General features: G+C 34.0%; 1 protein-coding gene across 3 annotated transcripts in view; it reads right to left on the bottom strand.

Annotated features, from left to right (window-relative positions):
* LOC138708969 (octopamine receptor beta-2R-like) overlaps positions 1 to 22,339 on the bottom strand; it is a 793,399-nt gene that overhangs the window by 239,253 nt on the left and 531,807 nt on the right. The gene's annotated exons all lie outside the window — the stretch shown is intronic.

Here is a 22,339-nt window from a genome sequence, read left to right as displayed (position 1 = left end):
AGTAGCTATAGAATTTCTGTAAAATAAATATTTCTTTATTAATTAATAATAGTCCAAGATAGTTTTGCAAACACTGAACGGGAATTCATTTCATAAACACTCGCAATAGTACTTCCTTATGTGTATATTTTGTACGAGATCACCCCTTCTTCCAGTCCACCCTTATACAGAGCGCAGCTAATATCTGCATTCCGCTCATGAGCTGTAAGCCGGCTCGGAGAGCGCAAACCTTGTGCAGGCCTGCTCTATACAAATATTACAAAAACTAATACACATTGAACGTACAAGTATCTTCTATACGCAATAATAATAATAATAGTAATAATAATAATAATAATAATAATAAAAATAAATAGCTCTTATATTTAAAACTCTTACTTTAACTTTTTCATTTCTATACTCAATCTTTTAAAAATTATTCTGTTAACTTCATTGACTACTTTTTGTAGTTTCCTATCGTGTCCGACTACTCAAAATTTATAATTCCATATCCGTTAGAAGTTTGACTTTCTCTTCCCATCTAATTTTAACTCTAAAAAGAAATTTTCCTAATTTATGCAGATTGCTGGCGTTTAGGGGACTATTCATTTCTTTATAAACTAGTATAGCGTTTATTTGTAGAAACTTTTTATCCACCCAACTGTGTCTCAAATCATTCGTTGTCTGACACTTTAACGGAATATGCATTGCGTCTTCCACTAGTCCACACAAAGGCAATTTATCCTTCTCTACGTTCCCTCTCTTATTCTTGAGCCTCCAGACATCTAATCTCCACCATGCCATTCTTGTTCTCTCTTCCCTTGAATTTAGTCTAATACATTCTCCCTCTTCCCAAAACTGTTTATACTATAGTATAAAAACTGTTATGTAAACATGGGTCCTATTTTAAATATTTTCAGAGTTACACTAATTTGGAGTTGTTAAAAATGCCTTTTTCCTTTATTTTTAAGGGTAAAAGAATGTTACAAATAGAGAATGAACTATTCAGAAGTACAGTATACTTCCTTTAATTAGCTACTATTCTGAGGCTAAAAATGTGTTGTGAATTCCTTAGTTGCTTTGTACAGAATTTTGTTTTTCGATTTTAAAACATAAATTACATTATTCTTACACACTTATCACAACAATTCTTACAGATCCCACGGCTTCTAACTATTCTCTACAGTTCGATTTTTCAGCCTAATGTACAGTCTTAAAGAGTTTACAAGAGTGGCGAGATTTGTAACAATTGTTGCGATAAATGCGTAAGAAAAATGTAATTTTGCACTTAAAATTGGAAAAAATTTCTGTATGAAGCAACTATGGAATTAACAATATATTTTTAACTTCAGAATAATAGCCAATTGGTAGTAGATTATTTTAGGACGTTTTATCAACGGTCTTAGGTTATTTAGTGTCTGAATGTGATGAAGGTGATAATGCCGGTGAAATGAGTCCGGGATGCAGCACCGAAAGTTACCCCGCATTTGCTCATGTTGGTTTGAGGGAAAACCCCGGAAAAACCTCAACCAGTTAACTTGCCCCAACCGGGAATTGAGCTCGGATCACCTGGTTTCGCGGCCAGACGCGCTAACCGTTAAATAGCCAATTAAAGAAAGTATACTTCTCTTTTACCCTTAAAACTAAAAAAATGAAGTATTTTTAACAACTTCAAAATTAGTGTAACTCTGAAAATATTGAGAACAGGGCCCATGTTTATGTGACAATTTTTGCTCAAAATGTCTTCGGGAATATGCTCCGTAAGTGATGGTAACTCCTCATGAATCACCCTGTATATAGAGTGAACCGTAAGTAATGTCATTCATTTGAGAACAACCGGTAATATAACTGTTTCATAAATTCTAACTTTCACCTTTTTTGAGAGCAGACTGGATGACAAAAGCTTCTCAACCGAATAATAACACGCATTTCCCATATTTTTCTGCGTTTAATTTCCTCCCGAATGTCATTTATATTTGTTACTGTTGTTCCAAGATATTTGAATTTTTTCACCTCTTCGAAGGATAAATTTCTATTTTTTATATTTCCAATTCGTACAACATTCTGGTCACGAGACATAATAATATGTTTTAATATTAGAAATGTCAAAATATATATTAAAACAGTTAAAACGGCAAAACGTAAAAATCGCTTTGTCGTCAAACGATTAATAAAATCTCCAGAAAGTCGTTGGTCGCTATTTCGTAATTTTTGTCGTTGGACACTCCCCCAAAAATGTTAGATCTACCGACATTTCGCTAATGTCTAAGACTACGATTCCCACGTTATCATCCCCATTCAGTTCATCATCACAAGAGCCTGTGATATTTTATGTTGTAACAGAATACCAAGATGCGAGATCTCCTCAGCAGGTAGTGAGCAAGAGATGACAAACAGCCTTCTGGAGGCTCGGGGTCAAGAACCTCGTTCAGCCCTCAACCCGGAGAGGTTATTAGAGATAATTTATCCCCCACTTTAACATATCCATTACACACAATTTAATCGCCCTATCTCAGCTAGGGCGCAGTTTCTTGTCAGCGCAGATGCCTTCGCTGTTGCCTGCAAATTATTACTTCCCATTTGTTCTATGTAAACCGCTAGGCAAGTTTCTACATTTCGCCCACGATTTGCAGCTTTTGTTGTTATTACAATAATCCCGTCGGTGTAGTCTACTATATTACGGAACCCTGTGTTTGCTTCAAGCTTCAGACCTACTTGAAATTGAAATAGAAACATACATTTTTGTAGTTCGTAATTCTAGTTTCGTCCTCATAAGCAATGATGGATTCAGGATGTGAGCCGGGAGGGAATTTCTCCTCCGTAATCCAGGATGCCCCACACCCACCCGGAGATTTCGCAATTTTTAAACCAAAAATATAATTTCTACATATTATATTTTAATTTGATATTACTTTTCAGTAGCTAAAATAAATTCTATCATGTACATTTTCAGATAGTTATTTTCTTGAAGATTGGCGATCTATCAGCCAATCTTCATTGGTTGAAGTTTAAACTGAATTAATTTTAAGTCTTTATTGTTAGAGAGGAAAGGTCAGGTGTGCTGTATTTTTATTGACGGTAATTTTCAGTGTTACTTTTGTTTAGCAAATACGAAATTTTGTTTACTAGAACAGTTACAGCATATAGGCCTACAATAAAAATAAATATTTTAGTGAAATATGGCAAAAGAAGAGACATTGTTTACTTTCTAAAAAAGGAAAGATGTATTGAGGAGTCAATGGAACGTGCATCATTGAAAAAAAAAAATTCCCAAGTGACTTTAAAGAAAGTGAAATGTGGAACGTTTAATTCCACCTATGTTACCTTCATCTACACTCTATACCATATATCTTTGGAGCAGACCATAACAAGGGTCTCGATGCAGCTCATGTTATCGCTGCGATCCCATTGGTTGGCGAGTCATTACTTAGCTGAGAGTGTTGTAGACAGTAGCGCGTGCATATCCTGGTTACGAGACGGTATTCAGTGACGCGTCCACTACTACAGTTCTGTTGCGTCTAGCATATGTGCGGTGTATGAGCAGACGACAGCAGTACAACTAGTGACTGATGCAAGAAGGTATGTTCAAAGACACATTACTTTAATTTTCACTTTTCGTTATATGAACGTAGTCGGTCACTTAATTCATACACAGACATTTAGTATCGTGTGAACCGCGCTCTCTTGCATTTCATTCCGTTGTTTATATCTGCTCCAAAGACATCTGGTATAGAGTGTAGTGATGAGTCAATGAATGAAACGGTTGGACACGAAATCAAATATAAAAAAGATGAGAAACTATATTTTAAATAATGCGCTGTCAATTTCTGTTTAACATTAGCTATCCTAAAAGCCTTCTTTTGATGTAGTATTTTTGTAATATATGTGGCATGCTCTCATAAATAGCCTAAATATATATACAATGTGAACCGTAAGTAATGTCATTAATTTCAAAGAGTTATTCTTTGAGACATTTCGAATAAAAAAGTTTCATACAATTTTGCTCTTTTCTCCTTCCTTTTCGACATAAAGTTGTTTTATGTGTAATATTTCATAGCGTGTTTTGGGAAAGCTATTGATTTAATTCCCGATATGCTCAGTCAATTTAAGAGAGAAGTTTGTTATGATAATATATGATTGAACGAATTTTAGTTTTGTCCTTTAAATGTGCAAGAATTTGATCCGAGGAAATGTAACACTTTAAATTTTTTTCAGAACGCAAAGTTACACTTGTTCAGATCAAACTTCTGCATATTTAAGGGACAAGACTAAAATTCTTTGAATAATTTATTATCATAATACACTGCTCTCGCCACCGGCGTGGCTCAGTCGGTTAAGGCGCCTGCCTGCCGGTCTGAAGTTGCGTTCGGACGCGGGTTCGATCCCCGCTTGGGCTGATTACCTGGTTGGGTTTTTTCCGAGGTTTTCCCCAACCGTAATGTGAATGCAAGGTATTCTATGGCGAATCCTCGGCCTCATCTCGCCAAATATCATCTCGCTATCACCAATCTCATCGACGCTAAATAACCTAGTAGTTGATACAGCGTCGTTAAATAACCAACTAAAATACACTGCTCTCTTAAATTGACTGAGCATAATGGAAATTAAGTCAATGGCTTTGCCAGAACACGCTTCTTTGAAACGATTTGTCTGACCAAAAATATGGATTACCCAACAAATTTAATTTATACAGATTTTAATGTATTGCCTATGGAAGAAATTTATAAATATAGTTTACTAACTTACTACCACAGAAATCTAATAAAACATAAATCTAATCGACATGAATATCGTACTCGAAGACAAAAGTCTACTTTCCCATTAATTGAGCCTAAATCTCATACAAGTGCAGCTCTTAAACATGGTGCTAGTTTCGGCCCAAGACTTTGTAATAAAATTACAAACCATTTTCCAAATTTGAAATATTTTAAAATTGAAGCTTTTAAAAAAGAAATTTGTAAAATTATCCATGATATATAATATTAACAAATGTATTTTTTTATCTTTTATTTCTGTCGACTATATTCATGTTTTTATTGGATATCACAGGCTTCTGTCGGATTGTCAATTTATATTAAATGTTTATTTTTTTATCTTTCTTCTTTATTCTTGCTCTTGTGTTGTATTTATTGGTTTAAATTAAGTTAATTACTGTATTTAGTAATCTGTCCTTGTAAATTTTATGTTATATTATTGACTAAGACCACACCGTACACGAGCCTGGCTCTTACGGTAGTGGCTAGAAACATTTTTGTTTTATAAGTGTAATTTGTACTCACTAACTAGCTAGTTAAATAAATTTTTATCTCGAAATGATGCAAAAAAACAACAAAATTGTATTTAACTTCTTTGTTTGAAATATCTCAAAGAATAACCCCCTGAAATTAATGAGATTACTTACGGTTCGAGACTAAGAGGAAGGTTAAAAATAGGAAAGATTTGAGAATGGTGGGCTTGCAGTGAAAGATCTGCCCTTGAGCACAAAACTATGACTATATATATTCAACTTTAATCTAATTCACTATATTTTACAGGATTATAAAACAAGGTCACAAATACCTACGGTCAATATAAAAATAAATCGAACGTTAATATGCCATATTACACACTCAACTCAAGTTTTAATATAAGTTTTATTAACTGAATTAAATTTTATAACAGAATTGCCTGTATCAGTTAAGGGATCTAATAGACAGATTTAAGCTGATTATACATGAATGGCTAATTGTAACATCTTTCTATAGTATTAATGAATTTATTGAGTGAGATGGATGCTACTTTCTTTTGTTATACTAGCACGTACAAGATGAATTGACTGATGATGCAATACTATTTTAAGCTGCTGCTAGATCGAGGCAACGTTTCCTGTAACCGTCACTGTTTGGTAGTTAGAGTATGATGTGCGATTTTCAAAGACTTGAAGTTTTGTTCCCATTGAAGCAGCAAGGCCACTTGCAAACAAGATGAAATGTTCGATCAGTTCTAGTTAAGCCAGTTCCAGAAAGTCGTGTTTTGTTTAGCTCGCCACTGAAAGCCTGCGTGCTTGTTGTGTTGGTTAATGCGACTCCGGTGCACGTGATGTTTGGAATGCGACTACATGTCCGATAACAGAGCGCCGCGCTACGTGTTACCCAGCTCATCGCTTTACTCGTGATGAGAGAGGAAGCGCTGTATTGGCAGTACTAGCACCGCAGGGAGAGACAACATTTTGGAATAGAGACATGAAAACGCCATGAAGAAAGGGATAAGAGGAACAAAATAAAGAATGAAAAGGAGGCTTCTAGTAAATGAATAAGACAAAGAATAAAAACAGTAGGAAAACGAAAAGGAGGATTCTAGTAAAAGAATAAGACAAAGAATAAAAAACAGTAGGAAAACAAAAAGGAGGACTCTAGTAAAAGAATAAGACAAAGAATAAAAACAGTAGGAAAACGAAAAGGAGGATTCTAGTAAGAGAATAAGACAAAGAATAAAAACAGTAGGAAAACGAAAAGGAGGACTCTAGTAAAAGAATAAGACAAAGAATAAAAACAGTAGGAAAACGAAAAGGAGGACTCTAGTAAAAGAATAAGACAAGGAATAAAAACAGTAGGAAAACGAAAAGGAGGACTCTAGTAAAAGAATAAGACAAAGAATAAAAACAATAGGAAAACGAAAAGGAGGATTCTAGTAAAAGAATAAGACAAAGAATAAAAACAGTAGGAAAACGAAAAGGAGGACTCTAGTAAAAGAATAAGACAAGGAATAAAAACAGTAGGAAAACGAAAAGGAGGACTCTAGTAAAAGAATAAGACAAAGAATAAAAACAGTAGGAAAACGAAAAGGAGGACTCTAGTAAAAGAATAACACAAGGAATAAAAACAGTAGGAAAACGAAAAGGAGGACTCTAGTAAAAGAATAAGACAAAGAATAAAAACAGTAGGAAAACGAAAAGGAGGACTCTAGTAAAAGAATAAGACAAAGAATAAAAACAGTAGGAAAACGAAAAGAAGGATTCTAGTAAAAGAATAAGACAAACAATAAAAACAGTAGGGAAACAAAAAGGAGGACTCTAGTAAAAGAATAAGACAAGGAATAAAAACAGTAGGAAAACGAAAAGGAGGACTCTAGTAAAAGAATAAGACAAGGAATAAAAACAGTAGGAAAACGAAAAGAAGGACACTAGTAAAAGAATAAGACGAGGAATAAAAACAGTAGGAAAACAAAAAGGAGGACTCTAGTAAAAGAATAAGACAAAGAATAAAAACAGTAGGAAAACGAAAAGGAGGATTCTAGTAAAATAATAAGGCAAAGGATAAAAACAGTAGGAAAACGAAAAGGAGGACTCTAGTAAAAGAATAAGACAAAGAATAAAAACAGTAGGAAAACGAAAAGGAGGACTCTAGTAAAAGAATAAGACAAGGAATAAAAAGAGTAGGAAAACGAAAAGGAGGACTCTAGTAAAAGAATAAGACAAGGAATAAAAAGAGTAGGAAAACGAAAAGGAGGACTCTAGTAAAAGAATAAGACAAGGAATAAAAACAGTAGGAAAACGAAAAGAAGGACTCTAGTAAAAGAATAAGACAAGGAATAAAAAGAGTAGGAAAACGAAAAGGAGGACTCTAGTAAAAGAATAAGACAAGGAATAAAAACAGTAGGAAAACGAAAAGGAGGACTCTAGTAAAAGAATAAGACAAAGAATAAAAACAGTAGGAAAACGAAAAGGAGGATTCTAGTAAAAGAATAAGACAAGGAATAAAAACAGTAGGAAAACGAAAAGGAGAACTCTAGTAAAAGAATAAGACATAGAATAAAAACAGTAGGAAAACGAAAAGGAGGACTCTAGTAAAAGAATAAGACAAAGAATAAAAACAGTAGGAAAACGAAAAGGAGGACTCTAGTAAAAGAATAAGACAAGGAATAAAAACAGTAGGAAAACGAAAAGGAGAACTCTAGTAAAAGAATAAGACAAGAAATAAAAACAGTAGGAAAACGAAAAGGAGGACTCTAGTAAAAGAATAAGACAAAGAATAAAAACAGTAGGAAAACGAAAAGGAGGACTCTAGTAAAAGAATAAGACAAAGAATAAAAACAGTAGGAAAACGAAAAGGAGGACTCTAGTAAAAGAATAAGACAAAGAATAAAAACAGTAGGAAAACGAAAAGGAGGACTCTAGTAAAAGAATAAGACAAGGAATAAAAAGAGTAGGAAAACGAAAAGGAGGACTCTAGTAAAAGAATAAGACAAGGAATAAAAAGAGTAGGAAAACGAAAAGGAGGACTCTAGTAAAAGAATAAGACAAAGAATAAAAACAGTAGGAAAACGAAAAGGAGGATTCTAGTAAAATAATAAGGCAAAGGATAAAAACAGTAGGAAAACGAAAAGGAGGACTCTAGTAAAAGAATAAGACAAAGAATAAAAACAGTAGGAAAACGAAAAGGAGGACTCTAGTAAAAGAATAAGACAAGGAATAAAAAGAGTAGGAAAACGAAAAGGAGGACTCTAGTAAAAGAATAAGACAAGGAATAAAAAGAGTAGGAAAACGAAAAGGAGGACTCTAGTAAAAGAATAAGACAAGGAATAAAAACAGTAGGAAAACGAAAAGAAGGACTCTAGTAAAAGAATAAGACAAGGAATAAAAAGAGTAGGAAAACGAAAAGGAGGACTCTAGTAAAAGAATAAGACAAGGAATAAAAACAGTAGGAAAACGAAAAGGAGGACTCTAGTAAAAGAATAAGACAAAGAATAAAAACAGTAGGAAAACGAAAAGGAGGATTCTAGTAAAAGAATAAGACAAGGAATAAAAACAGTAGGAAAACGAAAAGGAGAACTCTAGTAAAAGAATAAGACATAGAATAAAAACAGTAGGAAAACGAAAAGGAGGACTCTAGTAAAAGAATAAGACAAAGAATAAAAACAGTAGGAAAACGAAAAGGAGGACTCTAGTAAAAGAATAAGACAAGGAATAAAAACAGTAGGAAAACGAAAAGGAGAACTCTAGTAAAAGAATAAGACAAGAAATAAAAACAGTAGGAAAACGAAAAGGAGGACTCTAGTAAAAGAATAAGACAAAGAATAAAAACAGTAGGAAAACGAAAAGAAGGATTCTAGTAAAAGAATAAGACAAAGAATAAAAACAGTAGGAAAACGAAAAGGAGGACTCTAGTAAAAGAATAAGACAAAGAATAAAAACAGTAGGAAAACGAAAAGGAGGACTCTAGTAAAAGAATAAGACAAGGAATAAAAACAGTAGGAAAACGAAAAGGAGGACTCTAGTAAAAGAATAAGACAAAGAATAAAAACAGTAGAAGAACGAAAAGGAGGATTCTAGTAAAAAAATAAGGCAAAGAATAAAAACAGTAGGAAAACGAAGAGAAGGATTCTAGTGAGAGAAGAAGCAAAGAATAAGAGAAAGAATAAAGTAAGTAGAAAAAGAAAATGGACGACGTAAATGTGATATTACGAAAGGGAAAAAAAAAGTTAGTAAGACGGAAAGGCAAAAATAAAGTTAAAGAAGATTTACAGCAGAGGTTGATAACAAAGAAGGAAGAAGAAACATAAAGGGCATAACAAATCAGAGACAGAAAGACTGGATGGTGAAAATAGAAATAAAACAAAGAAGAAAATACTATATCTATATGAATAAAAAAAAGACAAGAAGCAAGAAGAAAGTAGTCTATAGGAAGATAAGAAAAAGAAAAACAGCAAAATCGTGTAAAAATGCGGGAAGGATAGTGAGGAAGAGGAATGAAAAATAAACGAAACAAAACAGGAAAAAGGACCATCAAACACAAAATAAAAAATAATCTTCATGGAAAAAAGGAGAAGACTTAGGATTAGAGAGCAAAGGAAAGGGAAGCCGAAATAGAGAGAAAATAGGAACGCTAGGAAAAGAGAAATGTGAGAGAAAATAAACCTTGCAGGCATTTTATAACAACGTGGATTTGTTCTTCAAGTGTAAATTACATGTACTGAACTGTAATATAAACTGAAGTTTTAATTACAATGTAAGTACGTATTCCGCCGAAATAAAGACATGAAAACGCCATGAAGAAAGGGACAAGAAGAATAAAAGAAAGAGTAAAAAGAAGGATTCTAGTAAGAAAGGGAGCAAAATAATAGAGAAAGAATAAAGACAGTAGGAAAAGGAAATGGAGGAAGTAAATGTGATATTTTGAAAGGAAAAAAAAAACAAGATAGTAAGACGGAAAGGCGAAAAGAAAGAGAATAAAATGAAGACGATTTACAGCAAAGGTTGATAACAAATAAGGAAGAAGAAACATAAAGGCCATAACAAATCAGAGAAAGAAAGAAAGGATAGTGAAAATAGAAACAAAACAAGGAATAAAATGCTAGATCTATATAAATAAAAAGAAGACAAGAAGCAAGAAGAAAGCATAGAAAGATAAGAAAAACAAAAGCAGCAAAATGAAGTGTGAAAATTCGGGAAGGAGAGAGGAAGGGGAAATAAAAAGAAACGAAGAAAACGAAGCAAAAGAGGAAAAAGGACCAGGAAACAAAATAAAAAATAATCTCCATGGGAAAAAGTGGAAGACTTAGGATTAGAGAGCTACGGAAAGGGAAGTCGACATACAGAGAGGAAATAGTAACGTGGGGGGGGGGGAAGAGAAAAAAGAGAGAAAATAAACCATGCAGGCATTCTGTAGCAACGTGCATTTGTTTTTCAAGGGTAAATTGCATCTACGGAAGTATAATATAAACTGAAATTTTTATTAGAATATAAGTACGTATTCCGCAGGAATAAAGACATGAAAACGCCATGAAGAAAGGGATAAGAAGAATAAAAGAAAGAGTAAAAAGAAGGATTCTAGTGAGAAAGGAAGCAAGCAATATGGAAAGAATAAAGACAGTAGGAAAAGGAAATGGAGGAGGTAAATGTGATATTTCGAAAGGAAAAGAGAAAACAAGATAGTAAGACGGAAAGGTAAAAAAGAAAGAAACAGAAGCAAAGAGAATAAAATTAAGCTGACTTACAGCAGAGGTTGATAATAAAGAAGGAAGAAGAAACATAAAGGGCATAACATACCGGAGAAAGAAAGAAGGAATGGTAAAAACGGAAACAGAACAAGGAAGAAAATGCTAGATCTATATGAATAAAAAAAAAAACAAGAAGCAAGAAGGAAGTAGTCTATAGGAAGATAAGAAAAAGAAAAGCAGCAAAATCGTGTGAGAATGCGGGAAGGAGAGTGAGGAAGAGGAATGAAAATGGAACTAAGCAAAACAGGAAAAAGGACCATCAAACACAAAATAAAAAATAATCTTCATTAAATAAAAGGCAGAGACTTATGATTAGAGAGGAAAGGGAAGCCGAGATACAGAGAGAAAATAGGAACGGGAGGAAAAGAGAAAAAAGAGATAAATTAAACCTTGCAGGCATTTTATAACAACGTGCAGTTATTTTTCAAGTGTAAATTACATCTACGGAAGTATAATATAAACTGAAATTTTAATTATAATATAAGTACGTATCCCGCAGGAAATTAACTGCAGCAGATAAAAAGACAAACCTTCTATTAAAGGTTAAATTCGTGGAAAAATGACAGCGATACTTAAAGAAGAAAGATTACTAAACATTTCATTTATCATAAAAAGACACTTCCTTCGTAAGGAAATTTAATTTTTCAAACAGGTATACATACATACATACATACATACATACATACATACATACATACATACATATATACATTTTTCATTGGGTTATTTTACGACGCTGTATCAACATCTAGGTTATTTAGCGTCTGAATGATATGAAGGTGATAATGCCGGTGAAATGAGTCCGGGGTCCAACACCGAAAGTTACCCAGCATTTGCTCGTATTGGGTTGAGGGAAAACCCCGGAAAAAAATCTCAACCAGGTAACTTGCCCCGACCGGGATTCGAACCCGGGCCACGTGGTTTCGCGGCCAGACGCGCTGACCGTTACTCCACAGGTGTGGACTACATACAAACATACATACATACATACATTCTGTACATACGTACATACATACATACATACATGCACGCACGCACGCACACACACACACACACATACATACATACATACATGCATGCATGCATGCACGCACGCACGCACGCACGCACGCACACACACACACACATACATACATACATACATACATACATACATACATACCCAGAGTGGGAGGAAATCTACTATATCAATTCACTGAGGTAATAGATGAAGTCAATGCGAACTAGTTTTGTCAAAGAGGTTTTTTGATATTTCCAATAGTTTTGGGAATACGAAATATAACGTGTGGCAACTCTGCAACATTCCTTGAGATCATTCCTTCGCACTGGGGATGTGGGGGTGAGTGTAACTCCATTCCGAAAGACTTGCGAGGGGAAAAAAAAAAAATCCTCTAATCAGGTATGTTTCGATAAAATTACTGTAAATACGTTAAAACTTATTAATACTTTACTGTAAACTTAATTTCTTTTCAAAATTAATTTTTAATTTCTTCGAAGATAACATAATGGAGACTGAGTGAGAGAATGTATATTCGTAACAATGTTATTTTGAGTTTGCATCAATTAATCTAAAGGAATCTTTAATGAACATAGTTTTGTGTTATAAGAATGCACATTATTTATTAGGCTATTTTGTAATTACGTAAAAGCAAAGAAATCAACAGATACTGTGAATGTTAAATAAGCGAACTTTTACCTGGGGTTAAAATTGTGTTTAATTATGATTTCGTGAGCTTGTTTATTTCTGTTCAATTTCAGTAAGAAATTGGATACCGGTAAGAAAACCTGTTTCACGCCGATATGAATAATCATTTAGGGCGAAAAGCATCATCAAGCTAAAGAATTCGGCGTAATTACGATGCAAGCTTCAAACTTGTATTTGTGCGTTATGCCAAAACCACAACAAACAGAGAGGCCGGAAGAAAGTATGAATTGGGAGAATCTAATGTGCGACGTTGGGTTGTTTCAGAATAAAAATGGAAAAAAGCAGTTTCAACGATAAAATCGTTCAGGAGACCAAAATGTGGCAAATGTCCGGAACTTTCCTACGTGCAAGATGAGAGGAAATGTGGGATGCCTGTCTCACGAGAAATAATCCAACTGAAGAAAATAATGAGAGTGATGAAGTGAATAAGACAATAATGGTAATGTGTTAGGTGCTGTACCAAACGTTAGGAAAAAAATTTTTACATGTAAGTACAAGAAAATAAATGTTTCTTCCCTTAATCCGGATGCGGCTTATATTCGTGCATGAACCTTTTTCTCTTTTTCATTCTCGAATGTTAAGGGTGCGTCTTATATTCGTGCATAAACCTTTCTCTTTTTTCCCCTCTCGAATATTAAGGGTGCGGCTTATATCCGGGAGTGGCTTATATTCGTGCATAAACCTTTCTTTCTTTTTCCATCTCGAATATTAAGGGTGCGGCTTATATCCGGGGGTGGCTTATATTCGTGCATAAACCTTTCTTTCTTTTTCCCTCTCGAATATTAAGGGTGCGGCTTATATCCGGGAGTGGCTTATATTCGTGCACAAACCTTTCTTTCTTTTTCCCTCTCGAATATTAAGGGTGCGGCTTATATCCGGGGGTGGCTTATATTCGTGCATAAATCTTTCTTTCTTTTTCCCTCTCGAATATTAGGGGTGCGGCTTATATCCGGGAGTGGCTTATATCCGGGGGTGGCTTATATTCGTGCATAAACCTTTCTTTCTTTTTCCCTCTCGAATATTAAGGGTGCGGCTTATATCCGGGAGTGGCTTATATTCGTGCATAAACCTTTTTTTCTTCTTCATTCTCGAATATTAAGGGTTCGGCTTATATCCGGGGTGCCTTATATTCGTGCATAAATCTTTCTTTCTTTTTCCCTCTCGAATATTAAGGGTGCGGCTTATATCCGGGGGTGGCTTATATTCGTGCATAAACCTTTCTTTCTTTTTCCCTCTGGAATATTAAGGGTGCAGTTTATATCCAGGGGCGGCTTATTTTCGGGCCAATACGGTAAATCCACTTTCTTCTATCACAAACATCACATAATTTTCCCGGAACCAAATCTCATTCCCCTATAAACAGAAGCTATAATCTGGTGTGATAAAGATTTACACGAGTAGGCCTATTAACAATTCACACAGTGCGACAGATATCAGCTGATGCAGGTATTCAGTTTAACATGCCCGCGATCCTATGCAAAAGCGTCATACCTATTTCAATGAGATAATATTCCACTAATATTGATCTAGTTATTCTCATGAAGCTCGAAACCCGGGTAGTCGTCCATTCTCTCTGCCCTAAGGACAGCCCTCGAGTTCAGGTGTGTCTGATGGCAATTCACTTCATCATTCCGTCAAACGTATCGCCGACCGAATTAATATCGGAAATTCTATATCGAAGACTCGTTTGGCACACCAAATTATATATATATTAGTGAACAAGGATCATGATTCATAATCATATGGAAATCTTAGTTTGTCGGAAAGCAAGCCGTACATTAAGAGAAAGTATAATACCATAGCTTGTAGAACAGGAGGTAACAGGGAAGCGAATGCAGTAAGAGGAGAGCGTAGAGAAGACGTGTAAAGACAGTATATTGCCAGTCAGTCTTGCCAGATTTGAGGAAAGTTCTTCACATTAGGGAACTTCTGTAAGGAGGAAGGAAATTTGGAGGATTTGAAGAATTCTTGGCTTTCAATTGAATGCACGAAAGAAATGTGCAATAAAAAATTCAACACTTTATATTTTCTTTCTTTGATAGACACGTGTTGTAAATACACATACTCTGAAGTCTATTTCCAATAAAGTATGATGTTATTTATGATATCTGCATTTTTCTTTCAGTCTCCACTGCTCGTCTTCCTGTCTATCCGATTGATAAGATTTGTCTGTACAAGGCAATCAGAATGCTAGTTATCGACAAATCAGAATACGAACGCGAAAGAATTTAAATGTCAAATTATTGCCACTTCACCAATAACAATTAATCTTTCTTGTTTTATAAATTATAATTACTTACAAAGATCTGTTACCCTTTTCTCACCTACTGTTACTAAAGGTTAATCACTCTTTCTTTTGATGTAATCGCAGAAAAAAGGACCTTTATTCACATAATGTGTTTGAAATAAATAGATAGAATTTGTATTCCATTATACTGACTTTGACGTATAAAATAATGAAGTTTAGAATGCAGATTAATCTGTATTGTGCTTCTACATTTCCAGTATAATTCCAAAAAAACACTTAACCATAAAAATATTAAATATTGTAAAAGTGAATGTCCTTTCCATTCAGATTAATTTTAAAATGATACATTACTTTGTACTCGGTAGTCACAATTTGAAGCTTAGGTATTTTTATAAAGAAATATTGAGGTAATGTGGACGTTTTACAGGTATTACAATGAACAAAACAGCAGTTTTACGTCTTATCAAATCATCTATTTTTTTTCTTTCACCCGGCATTTCCTTACCAATCGAAAATTCGCAGACATATTGAGGGAATTTGTAGAAATTTTGCTTGTTTTGTTGAGGAAATTTTCGATTTGGAGCTGAAAACACTGTCGCCAGTAGATTTTAGATTGCGTGTGTTAACGGATGTAATGTGAGGAAGCATACTGACAGTAACTTGGGGTAAGAGAATATAGGCCTCTACTGACAGTAGCTATAAATAGAAACACGAGAATTATGTGAAGACTATAGTAAGAGAAAGTATTGTAGAGTGGCATGAAGATAGTTCTATACTGGCGGGGGTTTGTAGATATACAGTAGACTCTTGCTAATCCGGTCATTCTCTGCACAGAAGGGTGCCGGATTAGCGAGAGTGCTTAAAAATGTCATTAAATTTAATGATATAAGCAGCGTCCACCATTCGACTTTCACTCCTAAACATAAACTAGAACGCTCCAAACGCGACCGATCGGTTGTATATAGTGCTGCTCATCGGAGTGACTACTACCGCGGAGGAATCGAAGATTACGAATAAAGCTCTCCACCTACTACCGTAGGTGGAACAGGGGACATACGGAGGGATGCGGGGGTTCGGAGAGAAGCGACAGTTAGCTCAAGGACGACCGGCGCGTAGGGACTGACGGTAGTTGTGAGTGGAATAAAATGGCACCAAATCGGATATCTGTCGCATGGAAATTCTTTAATTTAGTTGAAGGTAATAATAAAGACGCACACTGTAAACTTTGTGGGCGAATTTACTCTAAGGGTGGTGGAATTTCGAATTTGTTAGACCATTTGAAGCAATCGCACAATCGCGAACTTCATGAAATCAATTACGCAAAACATCTGATATGATTTCTTTTTAAATTGTTTTAGTGCTATTGTTCCCAGAGGCTCACAGTCTTGAAATTTCTCTAAAACGTAACTTTCGAGGCAATAAAAAACAAATGAAATATTTACAAGATGACTTGAGTTATATTTTATTGTTTAGACAACTTGAGTTATATTTTACTGTTTGGATTAAAATATTTCTGAATGAAACTAAAGAAACATCTGGTAATAATAGCCTATAATTACAACTATCCTTAAGCTGATACCCACTTATATTTTTATTACAGAGCAAGAGTGGCACGTTTTAGAAGAGGCAGTTCAAATACTGACATCCTTTAACACAGTACTCGCAATCCTGTCCGGTGAAGAATCTGAATAAATTATGTTGGACAGTAAACTTTATCCCATTGATAGCCCACGTTTCTTTTGTTTCATTCTGAAGCTCCCTTAATATGTTTTACGTTAACTAAACCGATTAGAATAAAAAATTGACAAACCCTGTTTGCGATTAAACGAGAGTTTCTAGGAGAATTAAAGTATTAGGGTGCTATTCATAGACATTTCGCTAGCCCGCGCTACGAGCGTGCTAAACAGGATTCATATCATATCATATAGCTAACACTGTTTTATGAATACGTTAGTTCGCTGATCATCCAGCGAAAGCCAGCGCTAAGAATGTCAATGAATACGGCCCTAAATGTTTACATTAGCTACTGAAAAGCTTTACTTCTGCGTTAGTTTTGCAGTTGTTTAATGTTATTAATTTGATCAATGACATAAAAATAATACGGCTTTCCACATATACTATGAATTTCAAAACTAGAAAAAAAAATGTCAGCTAACGTAGCACTTTAAGCAACACAAAAAAAAAGAGCCGAAGAAAGAGAGAGAGATTAACATAAAAGAGAGATTAAACAACAACATATTAGAACTTATTTTAAAAGATACGCGAACGTCAGCGGACTCGAATCACTACCTGATCCGATTAAAGGAATGCTCAGCGGAAAGTGTATGTCTGCGCCACAGCCCATATACAATCTGCGCGGCATCAATCAGAGGTAACCGGAGGTCTCCGATTGAAAGCGCGCAAACAACCGCTCCGGAGAAAACCTAATCATAAGCAGCACTAATTGTATACGTATATACGTGTATAAGTAATACAATAAAACATATGACGCCAGTGCAAATTTCCAAGAAAACTATTATAATAGAAGTGATAGGACGTACAGTAGGAGGAGTCCGGATAATTGAAGACCTCGGAGATAAATATCATGACTATTGTGTATAATTTGTAACTATTGTGTATAATTGTATTGTGTATTCTAATTGTATTGTGGATCTAATTGTATTGTGTATTGTATAATTGTATTGTGTATAGTAATTTTATTGTGTATTATTTATATTGTTTGTACCACTGTCACCGTGTGCTTGCCCACTTGCAGTGTAAATAAATACATACATACTCTACAATATAGATTTAAAGAATAATATCAGGAAATAAAAGATTGCCTTACATGTGCAAAATCATTACCAATTGCTACTGAATGGTTAAAATAGTATTAACGACTGTTATAGTTAAATATTGGTTGTTTTAAACAAAATGATGTTGAAGAAATGGAAAATACATTAACAAAACGTTAAAAATAAACAGGCTGTTAATTTAACACTAGTTAAAAGCCAAATTAAACATTTCTCGGAAAAACTGGCCATAAGTTTATTTAATTCTAGTTAAAAGTAATCACAAAGAGGACAGCATTGGAAACGTAATAGAGACTTGAATTGTTATGTAGTAAACACATACTAGTTAGTATATCATCTTCACGGAAAATAGTGACCGGGCCTCAAATAAGGAAGGCGTCTCATGTGTGGAGTTGGAACATGAGATCGCAATGCGAAGCGCGTTCACCTCTGCAAAACAACACATCATTAATCAAACGGGAGGATCTTTCCTCCGGATATGGACATAAGCGCCGACTTCGGAATGTCCGACTTGTGTCAGACTATTATGATTGATGTCCTGAGAAACAGCGGTCTCTTAGTTACGACTCTCTCCTACGGCTGAACTGTGCCAGGCATCCCGTGTAACACGAAAGATGTTCATCAACACCACTACCACCATTACCACCACAATAATGATTCTGTTACTATCTGGTTCAGTACTTTCTCACACACACAATAAACATTTCTTCTTCTTCTTCTTCTTCTTCTTCTTCTCCTCCTCCTCCTCCTCCTCCTCCTCCTCCTCCTCCTCCTCCTCCTCCTCCTCCTCCAAGCTTTAAGTCTTTTAAGGCTTGTTGCGACTCTAAATCCCGTCGCTCTTATTTCCGGCAGCCAATCACGTTGCAAGTCGACTACATTTAAACATGTGCGCCTTTTCATTCGGTGTTGATTTCGTTATGGACTTCCTAAGGCTCTATAGATACTGGGTATAATCGTCCGCCATTTTCGTTCTTTCCTTGCCGTTTGCAGCAAGCAGACGAGAATTTTACAACAATACAAATTTTAATTCCGCGCTCTTTTAGGTGTATTTGTTTAAAATAATAATAATAATAATAATAATAATAATAATAATAATAATATTATTATTATTATTATTATTATTATTTATTTATTTATTTATTTATTTATTAATATTTGTGTGCTGAAAAACAGCCAAAGGCCAATTATAGTTCAGCACAATACACAAACAGAAGATACAAAGGTGCAAAACAAAATAAACAGTATCTTAAATAACAAAAACATACATAAATAAAATTGAGAACAAGAACAGTAAAAACTAATAATCAAAACGAAACTAAACCTTAAAAATGATCTAAAGTGAGCCCATGCAAATTGGCATATTTTATGCATCTACAGACTGGAGAAAGTGATTTTGAATTTCTGTTATACAATTTTTTTTGAAATCTTAAACCTTTTGTAGGAATACGAAGGCTGATATTGTTTATGATAGACTCACACTCAATATCACCCTTGATAACTTTGCAAAAAAATTGATAATCAAGATTTAGACGTCTAGCATAAAGGCTACAACAGTTAAAATATTTACAGGTAATCTCATAGTTAAAGTCAGAGGAATTGGGTATATATCGAAAAGCACATAAGGAAATAAATTTTCTTTGAATATTTTCCAATTTAACCGAATCGGTTGAAGTAATGGAATTCCAGGCTACAGATGCATATTCAAGTTTAGATCGAACCAAAGTAAAGTATAGAATTAATAGTGACTCTGGAGTAGAAAAAGAATAAGTTATAGACCTTATTAAACCAAGCATTCTTATTGAATGATTATAAATATATTGAACATGATCGTGAAAATATAATTTAGAATCGAGTAGTACACCAAGATCTTTAATAGAATTTTTCCTAATAATACAGACGTTATTAAGAGAATAATTAAATTTTATGGAAGTAGTTTTTCGACAGTACGAAATGACAAAAGTTTTTGTTTCATTAATTTTCATTCCATTATTGTCAGACCAAAGTTCATTTGAGTTAATATCATTTTGAAGAGTTTGGCAATCGGCAGAACTATTTATTGAGCGAAAGATTTTGAGATCATCAGCAAATAACAGGTAGTTTGAACTTATTCTTTTACATATGTCATCAATAAATAATAAAAATAATAGAGGGCCCAATGTAGATCCTTGGGGAACTCCACATAAACAATTAAATGGGTCCAAGAGATAATCACCTAGATGAACACAACATTGTCTATTAGTTAAATAGTTTTCAAACCAGCTCACGTAGTTAGAAGAGAGATCAAAGTTTTTTAATTTATTTATCAAAATATTGTGAGGTACAACATCAAACGCTTTGCTAAAGTCAATATAAATTGAGTCAATTTGACCTTCAGTTTCAACAACAGGCATAACAAGATTAAGGTAGGATACTAAGATTGTAGTTGTTGATTTACCTTTAGTAAAACCATGTTGGGCTGAATTAATTTTATTCTTAACATAAAATGAAACATGTTTGTGGATTATTTTTTCAAACATTTTTGAGAAATTGTTTAATATTGAAATAGATCTATAATTGGAAACAACATTTTTTACCATTCTTAAAGATAGGAATAATGGTTGCTTCTTTCCAAAGCATAGGGTATGTACCGGTTAATAAACTTAAATTAAATATAAAAGTTAAAACGGGTATTAGAATATTAGAACACCCCTTAATAATAAAATTAGGAATGCCATCACTGCCCTTGGATTTATTAGGTTTAAGCTTTTATATGGCTAATGAAACGTCATCAATTGTAATTTTAGGTAAGGATAAGAACTCAGTAGAATTATAATCCAACAAACAGAGATTAGAATTAGGCTGTTTTTGAATCGATTTAAATTGATTAGCAAATGCATTAGCAATTTCTTTATGATCAGTAATGTGAATCCCATTTATTAATAATTCGGTTGGATAATTATTGGATTTACGAAAAGATTCTATGTATTTCCAAAATTTCTTAGGTTAATTCTTCAAATTTTCATCAATGGATTGTAACCATTTAAATTTATCAGATTTAATCATAGCTTTAACTTGTTTTCTGTAATTGGAAAAAATTTGATAATGGTGATCAGTTTTGAATTTCTTAAAATTTCTATGTGCTTTGTTCTTTTTCTTAATAAGTATACGCAAGCTATTTGAAAACCATTTAGGATAGTGCGATTTTTTTACGAAAGTGACAGGAACAGCAAGAGAAAAGCTTTGTTCATAATCTGTGATAACGCGTTAGCAGCAACATTAACATCAGTAGTTTGATATATGGAATTCCAATCATGATTGTATAGAGTGGAATAGAGTTTCAAGTAATCATCTTGAGAATAATTTATGAAGGTACTAGATTGGCAGTGATCAGGTAGCGACAAATAAACTTCAAGGTTAATGGAGATAGATGGTTGATAAAAGTCCACCAAAACTAGAGAATGATTGGCTAGTTTTACTGTACTGTTAATATTATTAGTAAAGACAAGATCAAGTAGATTTTTATTTGAAACAGTAAAATTAATTTGGTTTAATCCCGGAAGGCAAGACGAGGAATATAAATCACTGGACTTAATTTTAGAGTAGTAATGAATATCATTAAGATTAAAACCAGTTGACCAATCCATACCAGGAGAATTGAAATCACCAATAATTACTATTCTAAAATTATGAGTATCAAGGTTTTTTTTCAAGAAATTGAGGTAAGATTTAATAATAATAATAATAATAATAATAATAATAATAATAATAATAATAATAATAATAATAGTAATAATAATAGAATCAAGAATAACAATCGACTTAGAGCCATGCAGCTGGATACTCCGGTAATTGAACCTTCAACAAACAGTGCAACATTTGATCCACATACATTAACATTACATATAGTCAACAATTGATTTCCTTAGGTATACAAAAGCTATCTCAACATTCACTTAGATATTTATTTTTAAGTTTCTCACATTAAACATTATAACAAGAACGTAATCGACAGATTGCATTTTTTTCCGGCAGCGAGTCCCACAAAAGCGCGGGGCCTGGGATTACCGCCGAAGGGCCGGCCTTTCTATGAGAATCCAAAGTTCTAACAGACCTAAGTTGTTACTCTGCAAACTGAGGTCCGCGCATATGTTACTCCCAGTAACTGGGAAACTACTAGTACGGAACAGATTTCGAATAGGAATCACTTTTAAAAGTAATTCTTTCTAAACATTTCTCTCGCTTTGACTCCAATCTAAAGTTAAAAATAGAAAAACTTTTGAAGGTGTCAGTGTCTATTTTGAAAATGACACTTGGAAGTTAGTAATTTTTTCTCCCTTCCCCAAAAACATTTTGATTTCGAATTTTTTCTATGCTTTCCATAGATATTTATCTATGAAACCTAAAATTTTACAATGCGATTATCATAAGTGCTACGACGTGATAATGTTTAATGGTGCGGAAAATAGCGTCGTCTGCTAACCGCAACTGGCAATGAAAGAACTAAAATGGCGAACGATTATATGTACCTACTCTTTATAGAACCTACTCTTACTAGGACGTAAGCAAAGAGGCGGAGCCACGCCGGAAATAACAGCGACGTGACTATAGTTGCACTCATTGATTGATCCATCTTTTCTTAGGTCTACCAATGTTTCTCCT

The sequence above is a fragment of the Periplaneta americana genome, chromosome 11, assembly GCF_040183065.1.
Source record: "Periplaneta americana isolate PAMFEO1 chromosome 11, P.americana_PAMFEO1_priV1, whole genome shotgun sequence".
NCBI classification, from domain to species: Eukaryota; Metazoa; Arthropoda; class Insecta; order Blattodea; family Blattidae; genus Periplaneta; species Periplaneta americana.
Note: the sequence above shows the minus strand (reverse complement) of the source record. Positions and strands in the feature narration are given on the sequence as shown.